General features: G+C 43.5%; 1 pseudogene across 1 annotated transcript in view; it reads left to right on the forward strand.

Annotated features, from left to right (window-relative positions):
* The window catches only part of LOC310824035 (cytochrome P450 3A27-like), a 52,692-nt pseudogene extending 37,666 nt beyond the window's left edge, over positions 1 to 15,026 (forward strand). The window contains exon 8 of the transcript in view: positions 14,985 to 15,026. The product of the transcript in view is annotated as a cytochrome P450 3A27-like (transcript). The remainder of the gene's footprint in view (positions 1 to 14,984) is intronic.
* The last annotated feature ends 1,158 nt before the right edge of the window (positions 15,027 to 16,184 follow it).

A 16,184-nucleotide genomic window follows, 5' to 3' on the forward strand; every position in this document is an offset into this window, starting at 1 on the left:
TCGGACTTTACCGTGGAACGTAGCGGACGCATGAGCGCGGCTTTGGAATTATTCAAAACAGCGCCCGCTCTAACACGATCAAAGAGAATACGCGGTACAGGTCCACTGTTTGATGCGAAAAAAGACAGGGTTCCCAGAGGAATAAAAACGAAATAAAAATGAAATATCCCATTGTTCATAACAAAACAAAGAACCCAAAACCATTTCAATGGAAAAATCGGACTTTACCTTGGAACGGAGCGGACGCAGGAGCGCGGCTTTGGAATTATTCAAAACAGCGCCCGCTCTAACACGATCAAAGAGAATACGCGAGAGACGTCCACTGTTTGAGGCGAAAAAAGACAGGGTTCCCAGAGGAAAAATGAATAAAAATGAGTTCCTCACAAAACAAGGAACCCAAAACAATTTCAATGGAAACGATCGGACTTTACCTTGGAACGTAGCGGAAGTATGAGCGCGGCTTTGGAATTATTCAAAACAGCGCCCGCTATAACACGATCAAAGAGAATACGCGGTAGAGGTCCACAGTTTGAGGCGAAAAAAGACAGGGTTCCCAGAGGAATAAAAACGAAATAAAAATGAAATATCCCATTGTTCCTAACAAAACAAAGAAGCCAAAACCATTTCAATGGAAACATCGGACTTTACCTTGGAACGTAGCGGACGCATGAGCGCGGCTTTGGAATTATTCAAAACAGCGCCCGCTCTACCACGATCAAAGAGAATACGCGGTAGAGGTCCACTGTTTGAGGCGAAAAAAGACAACGTTCCCAGAGGAATAAAAACGAAATAAAAATGAAATATCCCATTGTTCCTAACAAAACAAGGAACCCAAAACCATTTCAATGGAAACGATCGGACTTTACCGTGGAACGTAGCGGACGCATGAGCGCGGCTTTGGAATTATTCAAAACAGCGCCCGCTCTAACACGATCAAAGAGTATTCGCGGGAGAGGTCCACTGTTTGATGCGAAAAAATACAACGTTCCCAGAGGAATAAAAACGAAATAAAAATGAAATATCCCATTGTTCCTAACAAAACAAAGAAGCCAAAACCATTTCAATGGAAACATCGGACTTTACCTTGGAACGTAGCGGATGCAGGAGCGCGGCTTTGGAATTATTCAAAACAGCGCCCGCTATAACACGATTAAAGAGAATACGCGGGAGAGGTCCACTTGTTTGAGTCGAAAAAAGACAGGGTTCCCAGAGGAAAAATTAATAAAAATGAGTTCCTCACAAAACAAGGAACCCAAAACCATTTCAATGGAAACGATCGGACTTTACCTTGGAACGTAGCGGAAGTATGAGCGCGGCTTTGGAATTATTCAAAACAGCGCCCGCTATAACACGATCAAAGAGAATACGCGGGAGAGGTCCACTGTTTGATGCGAAAAAATACAACGTTCCCAGAGGAATAAAAACGAAATAAAAATGAAATATCCCATTGTTCCTAACAAAACAAAGAACCCAAAACCATTTCAATGGAAACATAGGACTTTACCTTGGAACGTAGCGGACGCATGAGCGCGGCTTTGGAATTATTCAAAACAGCGCCGCTCTAACACGATCAAAGAGAATACGCGGGAGAGGTCCACTGTTTGATGCGAAAAAATACAACGGTCCCAGAGGAATAAAAACGAAATAAAAATGAAATATCCCATTGTTCCTAACAAAACAAAGAACCCAAAACCATTTCAATGGAAACATAGGACTTTACCTTGGAACGTAGCGGACGCATGAGCGCGGCTTTGGAATTATTCAAAACAGCGCCCGCTCTAACACGATCAAAGAGAATACGCGGGAGAGGTCCACTGTTTGAGGCGAAAAAAGACAGTGTTCGCAGAGGAATAAAAACGAAATAAAAATGAAATATCCCATTGTTCCTAACAAAACAAGGAACCCAAAACCATTTCAATGGAAACGATCGGACTTTACCTTGGAACGTAGCGGAAGTATGAGCGCGGTTTTGGAATTATTCAAAACAGCGCCCGCTCTGACACGATCAAAGAGAATACGCGGTAGAGGTCCACTGTTTGAGGCGAAAAAATACAACGTTCCCAGAGGAATAAAAACGAAATAAAAATTAAATATCCCATTGTTCCTAACAAAACAAGGAACCCAAAACCATTTCAATGGAAACGATCGGACTTTACCGTGGAACGTAGCGGACGCATGAGCGCGGCTTTGGAATTATTCAAAACAGCGCCCGCTCTAACACGATCAAAGAGAATACGCGGTACAGGTCCACTGTTTGATGCGAAAAAAGACAGGGTTCCCAGAGGAATAAAAACGAAATAAAAATGAAATATCCCATTGTTCATAACAAAACAAAGAACCCAAAACCATTTCAATGGAAACATCGGACTTTACCTTGGAACGGAGCGGACGCAGGAGCGCGGCTTTGGAATTATTCAAAACAGCGCCCGCTCTAACACGATCAAAGAGAATACGCGAGAGACGTCCACTGTTTGAGGCGAAAAAAGACAGGGTTCCCAGAGGAAAAATGAATAAAAATGAGTTCCTCACAAAACAAGGAACCCAAAACCATTTCAATGGAAACGATCGGACTTTACCTTGGAACGTAGCGGAAGTATGAGCGCGGCTTTGGAATTATTCAAAACAGCGCCCGCTATAACACGATCAAAGAGAATACGCGGTAGAGGTCCACAGTTTGAGGCGAAAAAAGACAGGGTTCCCAGAGGAATAAAAACGAAATAAAAATGAAATATCCCATTGTTCCTAACAAAACAAAGAAGCCAAAACCATTTCAATGGAAACATCGGACTTTACCTTGGAACGTAGCGGACGCATGAGCGCGGCTTTGGAATTATTCAAAACAGCGCCCGCTCTACCACGATCAAAGAGAATACGCGGTAGAGGTCCACTGTTTGAGGCGAAAAAAGACAACGTTCCCAGAGGAATAAAAACGAAATAAAAATGAAATATCCCATTGTTCCTAACAAAACAAGGAACCCAAAACCATTTCAATGGAAACGATCGGACTTTACCGTGGAACGTAGCGGACGCATGAGCGCGGCTTTGGAATTATTCAAAACAGCGCCCGCTCTAACACGATCAAAGAGTATTCGCGGGAGAGGTCCACTGTTTGATGCGAAAAAATACAACGTTCCCAGAGGAATAAAAACGAAATAAAAATGAAATATCCCATTGTTCCTAACAAAACAAAGAAGCCAAAACCATTTCAATGGAAACATCGGACTTTACCTTGGAACGTAGCGGATGCAGGAGCGCGGCTTTGGAATTATTCAAAACAGCGCCCGCTATAACACGATTAAAGAGAATACGCGAGAGAGGTCCACTTGTTTGAGTCGAAAAAAGACAGGGTTCCCAGAGGAAAAATTAATAAAAATGAGTTCCTCACAAAACAAGGAACCCAAAACCATTTCAATGGAAACGATCGGACTTTACCTTGGAACGTAGCGGAAGTATGAGCGCGGCTTTGGAATTATTCAAAACAGCGCCCGCTATAACACGATCAAAGAGAATACGCGGGAGAGGTCCACTGTTTGATGCGAAAAAATACAACGTTCCCAGAGGAATAAAAACGAAATAAAAATGAAATATCCCATTGTTCCTAACAAAACAAAGAAGCCAAAACCATTTCAATGGAAACATCGGACATTACCTTGGAACGTAGCGGACGCAGGAGCGCGGCTTTGGAAATATTCAAAACAGCGCCCTCTCTTACACGATCAAAGAGAATACGCGGTAGAGGTCCACTGTTTGATGCGAAAAAATACAACGTTCCCAGAGGAATAAAAACGAAATAAAAATGAAATATCCCATTGTTCCTAACAAAACAAAGAAGCCAAAACCATTTCAATGGAAACATCGGACTTTACCTTGGAACGTAGCGGACGCATGAGCGCGGCTTTGGAATTATTCAAAACAGCGCCCACTCTACCACGATCAAAGAGAATACGCGGTAGAGGTCCACTGTTTGAGGCGAAAAAAGACAACGTTCCCAGAGGAATAAAAACGAAATAAAAATGAAATATCCCATTGTTCCTAACAAAACAAGGAACCCAAAACCATTTCAATGGAAACGATCGGACTTTACCGTGGAACGTAGCGGACGCATGAGCGCGGCTTTGGAATTATTCAAAACAGCGCCCGCTCTAACACGATCAAAGAGTATTCGCGGGAGAGGTCCACTGTTTGATGCGAAAAAATACAACGTTCCCAGAGGGATAAAAACGAAATAAAAATGAAATATCCCATTGTTCCTAACAAAACAAAGAAGCCAAAACCATTTCAATGGAAACATCGGACTTTACCTTGGAACGTAGCGGATGCAGGAGCGCGGCTTTGGAATTATTCAAAACAGCGCCCGCTATAACACGATTAAAGAGAATACGCGGGAGAGGTCCACTTGTTTGAGTCGAAAAAAGACAGGGTTCCCAGAGGAAAAATTAATAAAAATGAGTTCCTCACAAAACAAGGAACCCAAAACCATTTCAATGGAAACGATCGGACTTTACCTTGGAACGTAGCGGAAGTATGAGCGCGGCTTTGGAATTATTCAAAACAGCGCCCGCTATAACACGATCAAAGAGAATACGCGGGAGAGGTCCACTGTTTGATGCGAAAAAATACAACGTTCCCAGAGGAATAAAAACGAAATAAAAATGAAATATCCCATTGTTCCTAACAAAACAAAGAAGCCAAAACCATTTCAATGGAAACATCGGACATTACCTTGGAACGTAGCGGACGCAGGAGCGCGGCTTTGGAAATATTCAAAACAGCGCCCTCTCTTACACGATCAAAGAGAATACGCGGTAGAGGTCCACTGTTTGATGCGAAAAAATACAACGTTCCCAGAGGAATAAAAACGAAATAAAAATGAAATATCCCATTGTTCCTAACAAAACAAAGAAGCCAAAACCATTTCAATGGAAACATCGGACTTTACCTTGGAACGTAGCGGACGCATGAGCGCGGCTTTGGAATTATTCAAAACAGCGCCCGCTCTAACACGATCAAAGAGAATTCGCGGGAGAGGTCCACTGTTTGATGCGAAAAAATACAACGTTCCCAGAGGAATAAAAACGAAATAAAAATGAAATATCCCATTGTTCCTAACAAAACAAAGAAGCCAAAACCATTTCAATGGAAACATCGGACTTTACCTTGGAACGTAGCGGACGCAGGAGCGCGGCTTTGGAATTATTCAAAACAGCGCCCACTATAACACGATCAAAGAGAATTCGCGGGAGAGGTCCACTGTTTGAGGCGAAAAAAGACAGGGTTCCCAGAGGAAAAATGAATAAAAATGAGTTCCTCACAAAACAAGGAACCCAAAACCATTTCAATGGAAACGATCGGACTTTACCTTGGAACGTAGCGGAAGTATGAGCGCGGCTTTGGAATTATTCAAAACAGCGCCCGCTATAACACGATCAAAGAGAATACGCGGGAGAGGTCCACTGTTTGAGGCGATAAAATACAACGTTCCCAGAGGAATAAAAACGAAATAAAAATGAAATATCCCATTGTTCCTAACAAAACAAAGAAGCCAAAACCATTTCAATGGAAACATCGGACTTTACCTTGGAACGTAGCGGACGCAGGAGCGCGGCATTGGAATTATTCAAAACAGCGCCCGCTCTAACACGATCAAAGAGAATTCGCGGGAGAGGTCCACTGATTGATGCGAAAAAATACAACGTTCCCAGAGGAATAAAAACGAAATAAAAATGAGTTCCTCACAAAACAAGGAACCCAAAACCATTTCAATGGAAACGATCGGACTTTACCTTGGAACGTAGCGGAAGTATGAGCGCGGCTTTGGAATTATTCAAAACAGCGCCCGCTCTAACACGATCAAAGAGAATACGCGAGAGACGTCCACTGTTTGAGGCGAAAAAAGACAGGGTTCCCAGAGGAAAAATGAATAAAAATGAGTTCCTCACAAAACAAGGAACCCAAAACCATTTCAATGGAAACGATCGGACTTTACCTTGGAACGTAGCGGAAGTATGAGCGCGGCTTTGGAATTATTCAAAACAGCGCCCGCTATAACACGATCAAAGAGAATACGCGAGAGACGTCCACTGTTTGAGTCGAAAAAAGACAGGGTTCCCAGAGGAAAAATGAATAAAAATGAGTTCCTCACAAAACAAGGAACCCAAAACCATTTCAATGGAAACGATCGGACTTTACCTTGGAACGTAGCGGAAGTATGAGCGCGGCTTTGGAATTATTCAAAACAGCGCCCGCTATAACACGATCAAAGAGAATACGCGAGAGACGTCCACTGTTTGAGTCGAAAAAAGACAGGGTTCCCAGAGGAAAAATGAATAGAAATGAGTTCCTCACAAAACAAGGAACCCAAAACCATTTCAATGGAAACGATCGGACTTTACCTTGGAACGTAGCGGAAGTATGAGCGCGGCTTTGGAATTATTCAAAACAGCGCCCGCTATAACACGATCAAAGAGAAAACGCGGGAGAGGTCCACTGTTTGAGGCGATAAAATACAACGTTCCCAGAGGAATAAAAACGAAATAAAAATGAAATATCCCATTGTTCCTAACAAAACAAAGAAGCCAAAACCATTTCAATGGAAACATCGGACTTTACCTTGGAACGTAGCGGACGCAGGAGCGCGGCTTTGGAATTATTCAAAACAGCGCCCGCTCTAACACGATCAAAGAGAATACGCGAGAGACGTCCACTGTTTGAGGCGAAAAAAGACAGGGTTCCCAGAGGAAAAATGAATAAAAATGAGTTCCTCACAAAACAAGGAACCCAAAACCATTTCAATGGAAACGATCGGACTTTACCTTGGAACGTAGCGGAAGTATGAGCGCGGCTTTGGAATTATTCAAAACAGCGCCCGCTATAACACGATCAAAGAGAATACGCGGGAGAGGTCCACTGTTTGAGGCGATAAAATACAACGTTCCCAGAGGAATAAAAACGAAATATCCCATTGTTCCTAACAAAACAAAGAAGCCAAAACCATTTCAATGGAAACATCGGACTTTACCTTGGAACGTAGCGGACGCATGAGCGCGGCTTTGGAATTATTCAAAACAGCGCCCGCTCTAACACGATCAAAGAGAATTCGCGGGAGAGGTCCACTGTTTGATGCGAAAAAATACAACGTTCCCAGAGGAATAAAAACGAAATAAAAATGAAATATCCCATTGTTCCTAACAAAACAAAGAAGCCAAAACCATTTCAATGGAAACATCGGACTTTACCTTGGAACGTAGCGGACGCAGGAGCGCGGCTTTGGAATTATTCAAAACAGCGCCCACTATAACACGATCAAAGAGAATTCGCGGGAGAGGTCCACTGTTTGAGGCGAAAAAAGACAGGGTTCCCAGAGGAAAAATGAATAAAAATGAGTTCCTCACAAAACAAGGAACCCAAAACCATTTCAATGGAAACGATCGGACTTTACCTTGGAACGTAGCGGAAGTATGAGCGCGGCTTTGGAATTATTCAAAACAGCGCCCGCTATAACACGATCAAAGAGAATACGCGGGAGAGGTCCACTGTTTGAGGCGATAAAATACAACGTTCCCAGAGGAATAAAAACGAAATAAAAATGAAATATCCCATTGTTCCTAACAAAACAAAGAAGCCAAAACCATTTCAATGGAAACATCGGACTTTACCTTGGAACGTAGCGGACGCATGAGCGCGGCATTGGAATTATTCAAAACAGCGCCCGCTCTAACACGATCAAAGAGAATTCGCGGGAGAGGTCCACTGATTGATGCGAAAAAATACAACGTTCCCAGAGGAATAAAAACGAAATAAAAATGAAATATCCCATTGTTCCTAACAAAACAAAGAAGCCAAAACCATTTCAATGGAAACATCGGACTTTACCTTGGAACGTAGCGGATGCAGGAGCGCGGCTTTGGAATTATTCAAAACAGCGCCCGCTATAATACGATTAAAGAGAATACGCGGGAGAGGTCCACTTGTTTGAGTCGAAAAAAGACAGGGTTCCCAGAGGAAAAATGAATAAAAATGAGTTCCTCACAAAACAAGGAACCCAAAACCATTTCAATGGAAACGATCGGACTTTACCTTGGAACGTAGCGGAAGTATGAGCGCGGCTTTGGAATTATTCAAAACAGCGCCCGCTCTAACACGATCAAAGAGAATACGCGAGAGACGTCCACTGTTTGAGGCGAAAAAAGACAGGGTTCCCAGAGGAAAAATGAATAAAAATGAGTTCCTCACAAAACAAGGAACCCAAAACCATTTCAATGGAAACGATCGGACTTTACCTTGGAACGTAGCGGAAGTATGAGCGCGGCTTTGGAATTATTCAAAACAGCGCCCGCTATAACACGATCAAAGAGAATACGCGAGAGACGTCCACTGTTTGAGTCGAAAAAAGACAGGGTTCCCAGAGGAAAAATGAATAAAAATGAGTTCCTCACAAAACAAGGAACCCAAAACCATTTCAATGGAAACGATCGGACTTTACCTTGGAACGTAGCGGAAGTATGAGCGCGGCTTTGGAATTATTCAAAACAGCGCCCGCTATAACACGATCAAAGAGAATACGCGAGAGACGTCCACTGTTTGAGTCGAAAAAAGACAGGGTTCCCAGAGGAAAAATGAATAAAAATGAGTTCCTCACAAAACAAGGAACCCAAAACCATTTCAATGGAAACGATCGGACTTTACCTTGGAACGTAGCGGAAGTATGAGCGCGGCTTTGGAATTATTCAAAACAGCGCCCGCTATAACACGATCAAAGAGAAAACGCGGGAGAGGTCCACTGTTTGAGGCGATAAAATACAACGTTCCCAGAGGAATAAAAACGAAATAAAAATGAAATATCCCATTGTTCCTAACAAAACAAAGAAGCCAAAACCATTTCAATGGAAACATCGGACTTTACCTTGGAACGTAGCGGACGCATGAGCGCGGCTTTGGAATTATTCAAAACAGCGCCCTCTCTAACACGATCAAAGAGAATACGCGGTAGAGGTCCACTGTTTGATGCGAAAAAATACAACGTTCCCAGAGGAATAAAAACGAAATAAAAATGAAATATCCCATTGTTCCTAACAAAACAAAGAAACCAAAACCATTTCAATGGAAACATCGGACTTTACCTTGGAACGTAGCGGACGCATGAGCGCGGCTTTGGAATTATTCAAAACAGCGCCCTCTCTAACACGATCAAAGAGAATACGCGGTAGAGGTCCACTGTTTGATGCGAAAAAATACAACGTTCCCAGAGGAATAAAAACGAAATAAAAATGAAATATCCCATTGTTCCTAACAAAACAAAGAAGCCAAAACCATTTCAATGGAAACATCGGACTTTACCTTGGAACGTAGCGGACGCATGAGCGCGGCTTTGGAATTATTCAAAACAGCGCCCTCTCTAACACGATCAAAGAGAATACGCGGTAGAGGTCCACTGTTTGATGCGAAAAAATACAACGTTCCCAGAGGAATAAAAACGAAATAAAAATGAAATATCCCATTGTTCCTAACAAAACAAAGAAACCAAAACCATTTCAATGGAAACATCGGACTTTACCTTGGAACGTAGCGGACGCATGAGCGCGGCTTTGGAATTATTCAAAACAGCGCCCTCTCTAACACGATCAAAGAGAATACGCGGTAGAGGTCCACTGTTTGATGCGAAAAAATACAACGTTCCCAGAGGAATAAAAACGAAATAAAAATGAAATATCCCATTGTTCCTAACAAAACAAAGAAACCAAAACCATTTCAATGGAAACATCGGACTTTACCTTGGAACGTAGCGGACGCAGGAGCGCGGCTTTGGAATTATTCAAAACAGCGCCCGCTATAACACGATCAAAGAGAATTCGCGGGAGAGGTCCACTGTTTGAGGCGAAAAAAGACAGGGTTCCCAGAGGAATAAAAACGAAATAAAAATGAAATATCCCATTGTTCATAACAAAACAAAGAACCCAAAACCATTTCAATGGAAACATCGGACTTTACCTTGGAACGTAGCTGACGCAGGAGCGCGGCTTTGGAATTATTCAAAACAGCGCCCGCTCTAACACGATCAAAGAGAATACGCGAGAGACGTCCACTGTTTGAGGCGAAAAAAGACAGGGTTCCCAGAGGAAAAATGAATAAAAATGAGTTCCTCACAAAACAAGGAACCCAAAACCATTTCAATGGAAACGATCGGACTTTACCTTGGAACGTAGCGGAAGTATGAGCGCGGCTTTGGAATTATTCAAAACAGCGCCCGCTCTAACACGATCAAAGAGAATTCGCGGGAGAGGTCCACTGTTTGATGCGAAAAAATACAACGTTCCCAGAGGAATAAAAACGAAATAAAAATGAAATATCCCATTGTTCCTAACAAAACAAAGAAGCCAAAACCATTTCAATGGAAACATCGGACTTTACCTTGGAACGTAGCGGACGCAGGAGCGCGGCTTTGGAATTATTCAAAACAGCGCCCGCTATAACACGATCAAAGAGAATTCGCGGGAGAGGTCCACTGTTTGAGGCGAAAAAAGACAGGGTTCCCAGAGGAATAAAAACGAAATAAAAATGAAATATCCCATTGTTCATAACAAAACAAAGAACCCAAAACCATTTCAATGGAAACATCGGACTTTACCTTGGAACGTAGCGGACGCAGGAGCGCGGCTTTGGAATTATTCAAAACAGCGCCCGCTCTAACACGATCAAAGAGAATACGCGAGAGACGTCCACTGTTTGAGGCGAAAAAATACAACGTTCCCAGAGGAATAAAAACGAAATATCCCATTGTTCCTAACAAAACAAAGAAGCCAAAACCATTTCAATGGAAACATCGGACTTTACCTTGGAACGTAGCGGACGCATGAGCGCGGCTTTGGAATTATTCAAAACAGCGCCCGCTCTAACACGATCAAAGAGAATTCGCGGGAGAGGTCCACTGTTTGATGCGAAAAAATACAACGTTCCCAGAGGAATAAAAACGAAATAAAAATGAAATATCCCATTGTTCATAACAAAACAAAGAACCCAAAACCATTTCAATGGAAACATCGGACTTTACCTTGGAACGTAGCGGACGCAGGAGCGCGGCTTTGGAATTATTCAAAACAGCGCCCGCTATAACACGATCAAAGAGAATTCGCGGGAGAGGTCCACTGTTTGAGGCGAAAAAAGACAGGGTTCCCAGAGGAAAAATGAATAAAAATGAGTTCCTCACAAAACAAGGAACCCAAAACCATTTCAATGGAAACGATCGGACTTTACCTTGGAACGTAGCGGAAGTATGAGCGCGGCTTTGGAATTATTCAAAACAGCGCCCGCTATAACACGATCAAAGAGAATACGCGGGAGAGGTCCACTGTTTGAGGCGATAAAATACAACGTTCCCAGAGGAATAAAAACGAAATATCCCATTGTTCCTAACAAAACAAAGAAGCCAAAACCATTTCAATGGAAACATCGGACTTTACCTTGGAACGTAGCGGACGCATGAGCGCGGCTTTGGAATTATTCAAAACAGCGCCCGCTCTAACACGATCAAAGAGAATTCGCGGGAGAGGTCCACTGTTTGATGCGAAAAAATACAACGTTCCCAGAGGAATAAAAACGAAATAAAAATGAAATATCCCATTGTTCCTAACAAAACAAAGAAGCCAAAACCATTTCAATGGAAACATCGGACTTTACCTTGGAACGTAGCGGACGCATGAGCGCGGCTTTGGAATTATTCAAAACAGCGCCCTCTCTAACACGATCAAAGAGAATTCGCGGTAGAGGTCCACTGTTTGATGCGAAAAAATACAACGTTCCCAGAGGAATAAAAACGAAATAAAAATGAAATATCCCATTGTTCATAACAAAACAAAGAACCCAAAACCATTTCAATGGAAACATCGGACTTTACCTTGGAACGTAGCGGACGCAGGAGCGCGGCTTTGGAATTATTCAAAACAGCGCCCGCTCTAACACGATCAAAGAGAATACGCGAGAGACGTCCACTGTTTGAGGCGAAAAAAGACAGGGTTCCCAGAGGAAAAATGAATAAAAATGAGTTCCTCACAAAACAAGGAACCCAAAACCATTTCAATGGAAACATCGGACTTTACCTTGGAACGTAGCGGAAGTATGAGCGCGGCTTTGTAATTATTCAAAACAGCGCCCGCTATAACACGATCAAAGAGAATACGCGGTAGAGGTCCACTGTTTGATGCGAAAAAATACAACGTTCCCAGAGGAATAAAAACGACATAAAAATGAAATATCCCATTGTTCCTAACAAAACAAAGAACCCAAAACCATTTCAATGGAAACATCGGACTTTACCTTGGAACGTAGCGGACGCATGAGCGCGGCTTTGGAATTGTTGAAAACAGGGCCCGCTCTAACACGATCGAAGAGAATACGCGGGAGAGGTCCAATGTTTGAGGCGAAAAAAGACAGGGTTCCCGAAGGAAAAATGAATAAAAATGAGTTCCTCACAAAACAAGGAACCCAAAACCATTTCAATGGAAACGATCGGACTTTACCTTGGAACGTAGCGGACGTATGAGCGCGGCTTTGGCATTATTCAAAACAGCGCCCGCTATAACACGATCAAAGAGAATACGCGGTAGAGGTCCACTGTTTGAGGCGAAAAAAGACAACGTTCCCAGAGGAATAAAAACGAAATAAAAATGAAATATCCCATTGTTCCTAACAAAACAAAAAACCCAAAACCATTTCAATGGAAACATCGGACTTTACCTTGGAACGTGGCGGACGCATGAGCGCGGCTTTGGAATTATTCAAAACAGCGCCCGCTATAACACGATCAAAGAGAATACGCGGTAGAGGTCCACTGTTTGATGCGAAAAAATACAACGTATTTTTACGTATGACATTGTCATTCACTGCCATCAACGGAAATCAATGTTTCCCACATAATATTTTATGCCAACGTCAATCAAAAGTAACCTCAGATTGTTATGGAAATCTTTCAGTGAACAACAATAAACGATGTTTGGTCTCAGTTGAGAGTTTTAATGCATATAGAAAGTATTATACAACGTTGGTCAGCTGGATCAGCATTCCTTCAATAGTGTGGATTCAGATACTGATGCTGTGGCTGAGGAGAAGACCATCCTTAACTCCAATGCTCATACGTCATAGGTCTAGGGGTAAACATATCTTGCACCTGTTTGCTGATCAAGAAGCTGGTAAAGAAGCTTAGGCGTTGTGAGCCACTATCTCAAACCTCAGCCTGCAGTTAGGAGTGTTCCAAGGTCACATAACATCTTTGATACAAGAGAAGGAGCAGTCGGTTTTGGTTCTTCCTCAGTCACATAATTAAAAATAACAAAGTACATTGGGTCACGGAAAGGTCAATACATTTCATATAAAACTAAAACAAAATAGTACAAATATATTTTTTGCCATTACAATCCCTTAGATCCTTTAAGGATCTCAAAGTATATTACAAAATGTATTCATTTGCATCCATAATTACCTTTCTGGAAAACAGTTTTCGGCAATCACTTCATAGTCGAACAAACAGAAAAACTTCCCTCAGCGTTAGCTGTTTTTGTGAGTTGAAGAAACTCTATGTTGTAGCAAGCATTTTATACTGGGGTTGGCAAAAGGGATCACATTTTATACTGTTCATTTATACTGTAGCAGTGTCATCATAGTCATCATCACTGTCATGATAGGGAGGAATCCACTCAGGGGTGGGATCCAGGTCTGGTAAAGGTCAGGTGATGCGGTCATTTGTTCATATTGTTGGGGTATCTGGACGTATTGTCCCATCATGGATTTTATCATCGAGCTCATCATCACCTTTAAACAGGGAACAACACAACAGAACACCAGGAACACTATGCATAACACAGATAATATGGGAGTACATATTTTCCAGAGAGCGGCTTCTCACCCTCTCCCTGTTAGCCAGGCCCATACGTTCCCTCCTTGGGTCTCATCGGTATCTCTACTGCGCTCCTCGTGAAGAAGGTCATTTAGGTGGTCAACAACATGGGTCATGGTATCAGTGACATCGGTGACGTAAGTACAACAACTGGTGCCCACTATATGACAGACCCCTCCCTGTGCTGCCAACATCATGTCCAATGCCATTCTATTCTGTAAAGCCAAGTTTCTAAGAGCTCTGATTTCGGGAGTCAAGGTCTCAAAACCCTTTTCCACCAATGCTGTGAGGTTTTCTAAATCTAGATTAAGTGCGTCTATATTATGTGCATTGTTAACTGTTCCATAAAAGGGTATGAGACCTCCAAAGAACTTCTGTCCTGTTGAAATCCTCACTCGATCACGTTTCTGAACACGTAGTGGCTGATGGGGCACATAATAATGTGGATAATTTACATGATACCTAGGCATTTTTCCGAGCATTCCTATCGCGGGGAGTAGGCGGGATAGGAAACATTTTCCACACCAGCCAGGCCTTAGGGCCTGATATACGTTTTTACCACATACCCAAACATGCTGGGTGAGGCAACCAAACCCGTCGCCGTGGGGCATACTCACGAGAGGGTTATTGCTGACGTTACCTGTCCTGCTGTTAAGGAGAATCAGATGATTAGTTAGATTTAATTTTCCAAGATATGGGACTCCTACGCTATTCTTACAATTGGTGGTGGAACCGTTGTCTGCTTTTATCCCACATGTTGCCTGTATTGTTAAATTACACTTTGACTGTCCCAAAGGCTTGCTGGTCTTATCACAACTTCGTTCAAAACATATGCCTGGTGGTGTGGTAAACACCGGCCTGTATACGTCCTCATTGGTTACATCCTCGGACACATTGACTAGTCTAGCAGTGCTGTGGGAAAAATTAGGTACAGACACATTAAGCCTGTTCAATTTGTTGATCAAATTTTTTACCGTGTGGTTCTGGGTAAACGTCAGGGCTATCATTGCTCCCATTACCTCTGAGGCATTTAATGGATATGGCAAAAGGGGCATTGAAGAAGCAGTGCTATGTGGTATGTGCTATGTTGATACCACAGATTCTGAGTCTGATCGGATTGTGGCGCCCGCCCCGTGCCTAAGCCCATGCGCGAGTGTGGGACGGTGGTAAGTGGAGTGTATATCTCGCCTCGCTTTGTCTCTGCTGTTTCTGCTGTCCCTCTCTTGCCCCGTGTTGTCTTTGGCAGGACCATGTATGGAGTTCCTGCGCCCCAAGGGGCCACAGCTGCAACCCGTGGAGAGAATCACCGTATGCCCATACATGGAGTTCCTGCCCATCAAGGCACAGGTGAAGGGCATCAGCAGGAGCAGCAGAGACGGTACAAAAGGAGCCCACGGAGCACCCAGTGGGGAGGAGTTGCTAAGGCGAACCACGGAGTAGGGGATGAGAGCGAGAGTAAGCCAAGTCACCGTCGACCTGTGTACGATCCCTGACCCTAGGAGAGCCCCCTTTGAAGCCCGACCCCGAAACCGTCCGAGAGCCCGCTACGTTGCCAACCTTCGCCTGTCTGACTACCCCGCTGCCGCCCCGACCTGGAACGTAAGAGGACCACCCACCGTGTACCGAAACCCCCTGCTATCTTCCCGACGACGGATCTCCTGCGGGGCCCGTGCACGACACGACGCCTTCTCAACCCCACCCTCTCTCTATCATTTCCCTCTCCCCGCTAATCGAATAAATATTTTTGACTGTAATTCTGGTGTGGATCTCTCTGCTTACACTGTGTTTGGGTCCGTGACGCGCCCGCACACCCCGGCGGCCGTCACAGGATATAGATGTATTTAAAACACTTCGCCGAGATCTAATTGTTTTACGGGCTTCTGGACCTGCTGTTGGGCTGACCGTGGAGGAGAGTGTTGAGCGGTTTTGTTTATCATTAGCATCACTACCATTTATGTCAGTTCTATGCTCTAGGAGCCACAATATAGGTCCCACTATCACACGTCATTATTAGTAGGAAAAGAATGGTGCCCCCGGCACCACAAAAACCTGGGTGTCTGAATGGATGCCATGGTCTTTGTTGTTGTCGCTTCATGTTGGTAGTCAGGGTTTTTGATGATCTAGACTGTCCTTTGTTGCTGCAGGGAGTTCCCTACGGTTGGTGGATTGGCACTCCACTTGTTGGGACCAGGGCACGACCGATTGTCTCCCTGTCCTGTTGGTTTGAGGGTGTAGTTTTCTCTGCAGTTGGTGGATTGGCACTCCACTTGTTGGCTTGAGAGCGTTGTTATTCTGGTCT

Source organism: Argentina silus (assembly GCF_951799395.1).
Source record: "Argentina silus genome assembly, chromosome: Y".
In the NCBI taxonomy this organism is placed as follows: Eukaryota; Metazoa; Chordata; class Actinopteri; order Argentiniformes; family Argentinidae; genus Argentina; species Argentina silus.